The 10244-nt window shown below is 35.5% G+C and overlaps 1 long non-coding RNA gene across 1 annotated transcript in view; it reads left to right on the top strand.

Annotated features, from left to right (window-relative positions):
• The first annotated feature begins 1820 nt into the window (after positions 1 to 1820).
• Positions 1821 to 10244, top strand: part of LOC142322315 (uncharacterized) — a 37535-nt gene continuing 29111 nt past the window's right edge. The window contains exon 1 of the long non-coding RNA XR_012755820.1: positions 1821 to 1960. This is a non-coding gene — a long non-coding RNA (uncharacterized LOC142322315). The remainder of the gene's footprint in view (positions 1961 to 10244) is intronic.

The raw sequence follows: 10244 nt of genomic DNA, 5'->3' as shown, positions 1-10244 counted from the left end.
CTTAGGCCTAGGTAGGCACATGGTTGTCAACGTAGTCGGGATCCCAGGACGATAGGGGTATCATAAAATTAATAAGGAAAAGGAAATATGCAGTAGGTATATTATTTGAGAATATGGAGAAAGGGTAGGCTTGCTTTGGAACCCAGATCGAACAGACGTCCTGGTGATCGCGAATTCGTTATTTCCCTGAGCCTCGGTCTATCGCAAGTTGTTTTAGTATTGTTTGAGTTCTAAATTAAATTAATCTTATATTATGATTCGTGTACTGCTGAGTTATTGATGGGTGATAGTTATCATTTGTAATTGTTTCATTGTACGAGTTGTCTACTCATTTTTATTGGTTGAGCTTTATTATAGTCTTATATATTCTCCACTTGTAATAATAAAAGTGAGTGAAACACAAAACGTTGAATCCCTGACAAATCTCCTCGCCTCTCCGATATATATATATATATACTGTTAGTTAAAATCTCTTCCTGAATTCTATATTTTATGTAATATTTCTTGCGTAACTTTTTTGAAGTACAAAATAAAATTATGGATAATTTAAATTAAATCTAAATTCTATCTATTTATGGTAATACGGAAATAGGGATACGCGTCAAAATCCAAGATAGTGGACAGTCCACCATATTGGAATGACGTCACGAATTCAAGATGGCGGCGGTCGGCCACCTTCGATTGTGACGTCATGGACGCCGTGGACCATTACTGTCATATTGGAATTTCCCTGTGGGAATTTCCCTTTTCCCTTAGCAGGATATTTGAAATTCCACAGGGATACCAACTTGAGTAATATATTCGCTTTGAGTATTATTTATAATAATTTAAAGGTTAGTACCGCTGGTGAACAGCTGTTGTGTAGCGGTCGGTTTGAATTAAATAAATAAATAACATTTAAAGTGAAAAAACTTGGCGTAGACGCCGCCTTCCACCGCGGTCGTCTCGACGACCAGGGTTTGTTTCGGGGAAGACACATTCGTAAAAAAATAGGCTCTTTCCAATTACTTACGCTATTAAAAGTACTGAGAATGCGTGATAGTTTCTTGGAATTACACGATATTATTCGTTTTTTTATAAAAATACACGATAAACACTTTGTGTAACATGATATGTCGTTTCCGGTTACTTACGTTATAAAAAGTCCTGATATGCATGGTCGTTTCTTAGAATTACACGATTAACACTGTTCAAGGTTACTCGTAACCGACACGTGATTTCAACGTCGGTTTGGGTGTGGCAATTTATACGGTTGTGACGTCAAGTTTTTTTTCTTAGAATTATACGATAGTAGTCGTTTCTTTGTTTATGTAACATGATATGCCGTTTCCGGTTACATACGCTATTAAAAGTGCTGAGTATGCATGGTCGTTTCTTAGAATTACACGATTAACACTGTTCAAGGATACTCGTAAAATGACACGTGGCTTCAACGTCGGTTTGGGTGTGGAACTTTAGATGGTTGTGTTCCTATTGATCGTGTCGTGTGTGTGTGTGTGTGTGTGTGTGACGTCAAGGTCAAACTAGTCATGTTTGTGTATGGAAGTTTTCCAGTTCAAACATGTTCGAGGTCGACCGGATGCGTAGGCATTGTAGGAGGGGATACGAAAGGCCTTGTATCTGTGTTGCGTATGCGCGACCGCTTTGAATCCAACGTTGCGATTGGTCGGTAGGGTGTCAGTCTGTACACACACACAGCTGGTACTGCGTTACTATTTCTACTGGTGGTCGCTAGGAGCGCTAGTGTCGTAGCCGCCAGCTCAACCTTAGGTCATGTTCGTCAGCTGTTCTTCAGTCACGCGTCACACTTAGCACTGTCATCAACTCGGTGTCGCTACGTCAACGCACGCACGCGAACACACACGCAGCCGCCTTCTGGTGAACGATCTACGTCCGGGTGCTGGAGTAGCGGGTGACGCCTCTTGGTGCAACGGCCACGACGACCAGGATCATCCTCAAGGTACGTCCATACTTACTTAATGGTGGTGGCAGCAGTAATGGTCTACGTGATGCGCATGTGCGGTCGCTTTGAATACGGTCTGGCATGTATTTATACCTTTAATTATTTTTACAATCTATAAAATTTAAAGAAATAATTTTTTAGTGCAAATAAATTTGTAAGATAATTCTATTATATATACAAATTTACTTTTCATACAATCATTTAAATAAACTTATTAATAAACTCAAGTTTTTTATTTCAACATATACTCAAGTTATTTTAAACTCAACATTTAAATAAACTCAAGTTTTTTATTTCTTAATCGATTAAATAAAATTAAAAAAAAAGCATAAACTAAAAATGTTTCTTCTGTTACAATGATACATGTTATATATCACATTTATATTAAATGTTGGGGGAGGGGGCGTTAAGAGGATTTTTTTAGCTTAACACATATTAATTAATTGTTTCAAACTTTCTGTTCGTCATTAATATTTAATTCCTGGGTGTAAATTTAATACTTTATTTGTAATAATACACAGTTAGAGTATAGTATGTGTTTGTTGCGTAACGCTACTGTCGATCGTGGGAATCTTTTAACGCACACACACACACACATATATATATATATATATATATATATATATATACACCTAGATTTTTTATTTTTTATATGCAGGCGTCATATAAACAATATCTTAATGCTGAATGAATGTTTACGGGATATATTAGTGGAAGTTTCTGAACACACACACACACACACACAGAGCGAGAGAGAGAGGATGAGAGGGAGAGAGTTTTGCATTATGATAATTTAGCACATTCCTATGTTTGTTATTAGGGCTCGTCCACATGATAGCGTTTGCAACCGCGCGTTAGCAAACGCTACCATGTGGAGGAGCCCTTAGTGTTAAGTTTTATGTAGTCTGCAGCGGTTGTGGTGGTGGGGGTAGCTGTAACGGTCTACGTGTTGCGCATGCGCAACCGCATTGAATCCGGCGCTGTGATTGGTCGGAATGGTGTGGCGCCTACCTCTGTAACAGACGTTCAAAATAGAATAATCGTGGCGCGAGTGGTAGCGTCTCGGCCTTTCATCCGGAGGTCCCGGGTTCGAATCCCTGTCAGGTATGGCATTTTTACACGCTACAAATCATTTAATTTTATCCATTTCGCCCACCGCTCACATTGAGAATCAAACATTTTCTAGCGCCCCAAAATGTTTAAACATGTCATCTGTTAAAAATAATAATTATAATTGTTGCTTTTAAGATGCGTTATTAAAAACAGCAATTACAATTATTGTTTTTAAAGTGGCATATTCTATTTCTGAGTTGAAACTTACATTTTAATTGAGAGAATTTAAAATGCATATTTAATCATATTTGAAAGTATTTTTTTATTAAAATTGCTTTCAAAAAAGTTACAATAACAATAGTGATAGCATATTCAATATAACAATACAATAATTAAAACAATGCTTTCAATTGAAAAATTACACTTACATTAATGTCACGGATGAATGTGATGTGCTTTCACGATTTTGTTAATATCAGGCTCAAATTTACTTAAAAAGAGTCGCGTTCGGAAACATGCAGCCGATTTCTGTTTTAGGTTAGCAACGCTGTTACAGCACTAAATCCACGTTCAGAAAAATACGACGATGGGAAAGCTATCAGAAATCGTTGAACAATCGAACATAATCCAGGGTACAGTCGCGGGATTGGTTTTTTCGAATTTTTGAAATCTGAAATATACTGTCAAAAAGTAGAGTATTCAAGCTTTAATTTTTTTTTATTCGTCTCTCTAAGCCTATTGGTTGCAAAGTTACAGTAGTTTGAACACAATCATTTTCATCATAAAATGTAGGTGTTCCTTTAATTTTTTTTTTTTACTAGTGTAGTAGATATTTAATTTTAGTTTGAAATATCTGGAAAACATCATTTTTCCCCTAATTGTTTTTAATTAGCCATCGCCTTCCTAGACCACCTGAAGGCTCCAATTTTTCTGTGCCTTCTACCACCTCCCTGAAGATCACTAGGGCCCACTTTAAGAACGAATGTTCTAATGTAATTACTGTAAAAATTGTTAGAAAAAATTACAATTTTAAGATTTCAAAATTTATAAATTATTACTATTTTAATTTGCTGGTATACCTCAGAATTACTGTTTTACTTTATAAAATGTTATTATGATAGTAAAACCCTGAACTAGGTTTTATCTGCAGAGGGTACATAAATTTTCATACAAGTTATACATTTTTTGTTGTACTAGCGACTGTACCCCTTCGCGACTTCACAATATAGATGTATCTTAACTCGCAATGTTTTTTAATAGTAAACTTATTTTTTTATAAATAAAAAATATTTAATCGACAATATTATATTTAGATTTTCTTTAAATCCTGATAAAACGGAAAATAAACATTTTTTATGAAATATATTGAAGGAATATAGATAAACAATGAATTGTTGCCCAAAACTTAAATAAAGGAAAACAAAAAAGGAAGATAGGAAAATTGAACAATATTTGATAGACCAATCCGTTTTATGAATGAGTTAAAATAGTTCAATATAAAAATCCAATAAAGATAAACAAAAAATTTATTATAATCCCAAATCTAGCATCCCCATCGCGGCTACGCCCGTGACTATGGTTACTTGCGCTTTCCGTCACAATCAGACGGACATGGCTCGCTTCGCTCTCCCTTCCTGTTTTCTCCCGTTTCCCTTTCCTTCTCCCATTTCTCTTTCCCTTACTACCCTTTTCCCTTCCTCTTCTCCCATTTCCCCTCCCCCTTCCGATTTCCTCTTTTATTTTTTCTCTTTTCCCTTTCCATTTCTTTTCCCGTTTTTCCTTTTCCTCGTTTTCCTCTTTTTTTCCATTTTCCTCTTTACCCTTTTACCTTTTCCGATTTTCCCTATTTCCCTTTTCCGATTTTTCCCTTTCTCCCTTCTTCCCCGGTTTTCGATGAATTTCGGTACAGGTCGATTTTGCCGCTAAGAAAAAATCACAGTAAAATTCTTTGTTATTCCTAATTTAAAAACAAAGCCTTTTCCGGACACATTTATTATGAACTTTTTTCATTATTTTAAACAAAGAAATACCGCTGTAAAATTTAACGGCATTTTTCTGGAGCATTCACACACTCGGCTCTGTGCGCGCGCACACAATGTATTAATATTACATATTTGACAGAAGTAATGAATTACTTCATTTCCATACTTTACTACGCTTTTAATCTCAACCAATTTTCTTGCATCTGATATCTTCAATTATTTATTATTGCTTTACATATTATGATTTTTTAATTTAATTATTTATTTATTTAAAATTTACTTTAATATTATTTTAATTTTAATTAAATTTATTTAATCCCTTTCCTCTTCCTCATTTCCTTTTCCCCCTTCCTCTTTTCTTTTTTATATTTTCCCCTTCTTTCCTTTCACTTTTTTCGATTTTTTTCCTATTTCCCTTTTCCGATTTTTCCTTTTCTCCCTTCTTCCCCGTGCGTAAATCGGTCCAGTAGTATTTTAGTCTATAGCGAACACACATATCCGAAACATTGCAATGGAATCGTAAAATATTTAGTATAGCGTATGTTGCTTTTGCGTCCAAGAGATAGCGCTGTTAACATGAAATGTAGTTTTTTATCGATTTGAACCCCTTAAAATCAAAATTTCGCAAAATACTTTCTCAGTGCCCGCCTACTTAAAGATACGAATGTACCCTGAAAATTTCAAGTCTCTACCTATAATAGTTTTGGTTGTACGTTGATTATAAGTCAGTGAATCAGTCAGGACATTCTCTTTTATATAAGAGATTGCTGAAATTGTTTTATTGAAATTAATTTTTTTTAAATTTTTTTTTAAAAATAAAATACGAAATTGTGTTTAAAAATAATAAAAAATGTAATACTTTTCTTTAAAACCACAAATTTGCTTTCCTGTGCTAATTTGTATGTCGAAAGATTTTCTGTATGTCTCAAACGAAGAGCTATGGCTTTTTAACAGTCCTAATTATAATTAGTAATTATTAAACAATATAAAGATAAGAGAGGTACAAATAAATCAAAATAAACAATATAATTAATGCTATTAAAAAATGCCTCAAAATTTGAACAAATAAGAAGTGATAAGAAAAGTTAATTGTAAAGCTAACAATGGGCCATCGATCATCTACCAAATTTTATCAAAGCGCATTGAGCATAAGCGTAATATCAAACACTTTCCCTTTATAAACTATTAGCAATTTTCTTTTATGCATAACAGTAATATTCGGTTTTAGTTAATCTTTTAGAAACAAGTAATTTTGACTGTAGTTTGACTATCAAGACCGATAGAGACCCTTAACATTCAATAGATTTTGGTGTCCCATACATATGTAATTCAAAATATAAAAAACACAATAAACCATAAAATAAATTTTTATTTTTCAAAATGAAACAAAACTAACAATAATGTTCATTTTTGTATACTTCCACTTTAAAGTGCTTAAAATAAAGTACTAAATAAAGTGAAATTCTAAAATAAGTGCTTCTAATCTTTTTAATTGCAAACCCTTTCATCAGATCCTTAAAACTGATCTTATGTAATTCATCAACTTCTATATATAGTAGAGATAAGGCACTCATCCTGCCTTTTTGAATAGTTGTCTGATAGAATATTTGATGTACTTCAAATGAAATAATTATTTAAAAAAAAAATAAAATAAAAATTTCCCTTTTGGCGTGCCGGAAGGCAAAGGTAGATTTCACCGGTGCTAAATAGGGGATAAAAAAAACTTCCAAATTTAAGAAAAACTTAAAAATTACTCAATACGACAATGGTTGCATGTGAAAAAAAGTTTTTTATGTACAGCATACGACAAACCCCATCTTACAATTCCAGCAATATTTTTGTCATCCCTTGCCGTAAAGGTTGGTCATATCAAAAATTGTTTCAGACGAAAGTTTTCGGTAATGTTTAGAGGACTAACGACCACTTTAAACCGATTCGATACTGTGCCTGTTAAGGTAGTTATAATTTTTTTTGTCTTCAAAACCCCATTTTTTTCCAACTTCTGGACCAATGTTGGTTATATCATAAAACTTTACTAGATAGGTTTTGGCCCTCCAAAGAATAGTAGGAATTTTAAACGAATTCGATATTTTACTTAAGAAAGTTATAGCGTTATTATTATTTTTTTCAAAAAAGTCACCCCATGTTCCAATTTTGCCCGTTAACAAACTCGACTGAGATTTTTGGTGGAATTATTATTTTTGGAAAACAATTTGAAAGTGATTAGTGCAAGATTACTGCAGTTATGTCCACAAGGAAGTGAAATATGTATATATATATATTTTTTTTTTTTGAAGGGGGACGAAAAACGCCTGCACGTTATCACCGCCCGGAATTTTTTTTTAATAAAAAATAAAAGAAAATAAAGCTAATCTAAAAGATGAATAAAACTTACAACTAATACCATAGATAAAATCTAAAATAAAACCAAAAGTGAATAGAATTTAACAAAGTCCGAGATGGGTGTAAAGGGCCCATTCTCGGATAACAAAAAGACTAAAAATAAAATTAAAAACCATAAAAGATCTAACATAAAAAATATAAACGACAATATTAATTTTTTGTATTAACCCAGTACTACGCAAAAATTCAAATATCGGGTTGAAAATTACATTATCATTGTACAAGACACCACGGATGTTTCTGGGTAGATTAAATTTACGACGCAACGCCGCATAATGTATGCAATCTATGAGTATGTGGTGCACAGTCTTGCGGCAGTCGCATCGTGCGCATAGGGGTACGTGTCCTCCTGACATCAGGTACTCGTGTGTGTCCCTCGTATGTCCTATCCGTAATCGACAGAGGACTACTTCCTCACGCCGATTTTTCTGCATGAGGAGTCCCATGGCAACACAGTATCTTTAATCTGCCGGAGTTTATTATCAACGGTAGCCGTCCAGTCACCTTGCTCTTCGTGATTGTTTTACATAATTAATAAAATCAGAAGTAGCAACTCGGGTGATGAAAGGAAGCTGATTACATACTTCTTTGGCAGCGGAATGCAAGTTAGTTACCTCGAATCCCTGCGTGGCTAGGGACACAGCAAAAACTTACTTCTGTGTTGCGATTATTAAACTCAGCGATTGCGTTGTAAATTTCAATGACGATAGGATTTTTGGAATAAAAGTTTTTTAAGGATTGGAGAGCACTACACGAGTCACTGCAAATAAGAATTTTTCTATATTTAGGGTTAATGATATTTAGAGCCTTATTTATAGCGTATAGTTCAGCGGTAAACACACTCGTAATACCGGGTAGACCAAACATATAAGTTCTTTCATTGACAACAAACGCACAACCAACGGTATCGTTCTGTTTCGATCCATCAGTGTATACCACCGCGTCTGGGTTCATCTTGGAGAGAACACACTGAAACATTTGCTGGAAGACAGTAGGTAGTGCTGATTGTTTATTGTATGTCGTAAGGTGAAAAGTAAAATTTATAAGGTTTATTCTCCGATACGATGGAAAGAATGAAGGTATGTTATAATTTATTTGCTGCAGCAGACGTCGGGTACGGACACCCACAAGTGCAGTACAATATGGATGGTCCTCAAACTTTCCTAACTTAGGATTTCTAAGGACTGAGTCAAAAACCGGGTGATTTGGCTGTCCTTTGAGACGAGCAAAATAAGATAATCTCGTCTATCCCAAAGTGATCTTTCACCACAGTCTACAAGTAAGCTTGCGATAGGGCTTGACTTAAACGCGCCTGTGGCAAGCCGAAGGAAAGCATGATGTACACCATCCAGCAGTTTAAGCCCGGTTTGACGAGCTGAAGAGTAGGCGACACAACCATAATCTAAACGGGAGCGAACAAAGGAATAGTAAAAACGTATCATACATGACCGATCGGCTCCCCAGTTGGTGTTACTAAGGACTCGCATCATATCTAAAAGTTTGGAACATTTAAAAAAAATTATTTTATATGTTTCACCCAAGTAAGACGGCTATTAAAAAAATAACCTAAAAACTTGACGGAAGGAGAGACAGCAATAAGCTCTCCGTTCAGAAAAACTTGCGAATAGAAGGGTTTCGTAGCCAAGTAAAGACACATTTTGTTTTGTCGGTCTTAATACACTACCTTGAGGCACTCCATTCTCCAAGATGACACTATCTCAGAGCGAATCGTCCACCCGAACACGAGCTGTTCGGTGATTTAAGAATCCCCGGATAAAAGCAAGCATATTGCCCTTGATTCCCCATTCCTTCAGGGTGTTAAGAATACCACGTCGCCAGGCCGTGTCGTACGCCTGTTTTATATCAAAGAAGAGAGCAACGAGATGCTGGCGGTTTATGAAAGCGTTTTGTATTGCTGTTTCCATTGACACTAAATGGTCAATGGAAGATCGTCCCTGTCGGAAACCACACTGTTCTGAAGATACAAAGCCATATCTCTTCAAGTACCACGTAAGCCTGCGGTTTAACATTCTCTCCATTATTTTACACAAAACGCTTGTTAAAGAAATAGGGCGGTAGCTTGAAGGGTCGGTTTTGTCTTTACCAGGTTTTAGTACTGGTATAATAAATGCTTCTGACCAGCCGGGTGGGAAGACTTGTTTGGAGAATAAACCATTGTAAATATTCAAAAGATGTTGTAGTACCGAATTAGGAAGGTGTGAAGCATACCACGGCGAATGTTGTCCGCTCCAGGGGAAATGTCACGTAAGTTTTTAAGCGCGTGTACTAATTCTTGAAATACTAATGGGGCGTTTAATTCACCAACCGAATTACCAACGTTTAACGATAATACTTCTATTTGTATCTTGTACCGTTGAAAATTGTTATTATACGATGAAGTGAGAGACACCGAGTGAAAAGATTTTGCTAGAGTATTTGCCACTGCCGAAGGTAATGAAAGGAGTTCTCCTTCATCACTAAGACCGAGAATAGATTGTTTCGGTGATCCGAAAATTGCACGAATTTTTTTCCACACAGTATACGTGGGAGTAGTGCCTTAGATAGTGTTCACGTATTTCGTCCATGAACTCCTCTTAGCATTCAAGAATACCCGACGGCATACCGCTCTAGCCCTGCGGTATAAATTTAGATGTTCAGCTGTAGGCCTACGTTTAAATTTGCGTAGTGCCTGCCGTCGATTCCTAATAGCATATTTGCAATCATCATTCCCGACGTCTTTAGGTAGGACGTCCGTATGTAATCCTAGACGTCCTTTGCAAATGACGTCTAGGATTACCCGTTGTTTGTGGGATATATCTGTTGGCATTCTCAAGAATCATGTA

Source organism: Lycorma delicatula, chromosome 1 (assembly GCF_047948215.1).
Source record: "Lycorma delicatula isolate Av1 chromosome 1, ASM4794821v1, whole genome shotgun sequence".
Lineage (NCBI taxonomy): Eukaryota > Metazoa > Arthropoda > Insecta > Hemiptera > Fulgoridae > Lycorma > Lycorma delicatula.
The sequence above is the reverse complement of the archived record's forward strand: the minus strand, read 5'-3'. Positions and strand labels throughout refer to the sequence as shown.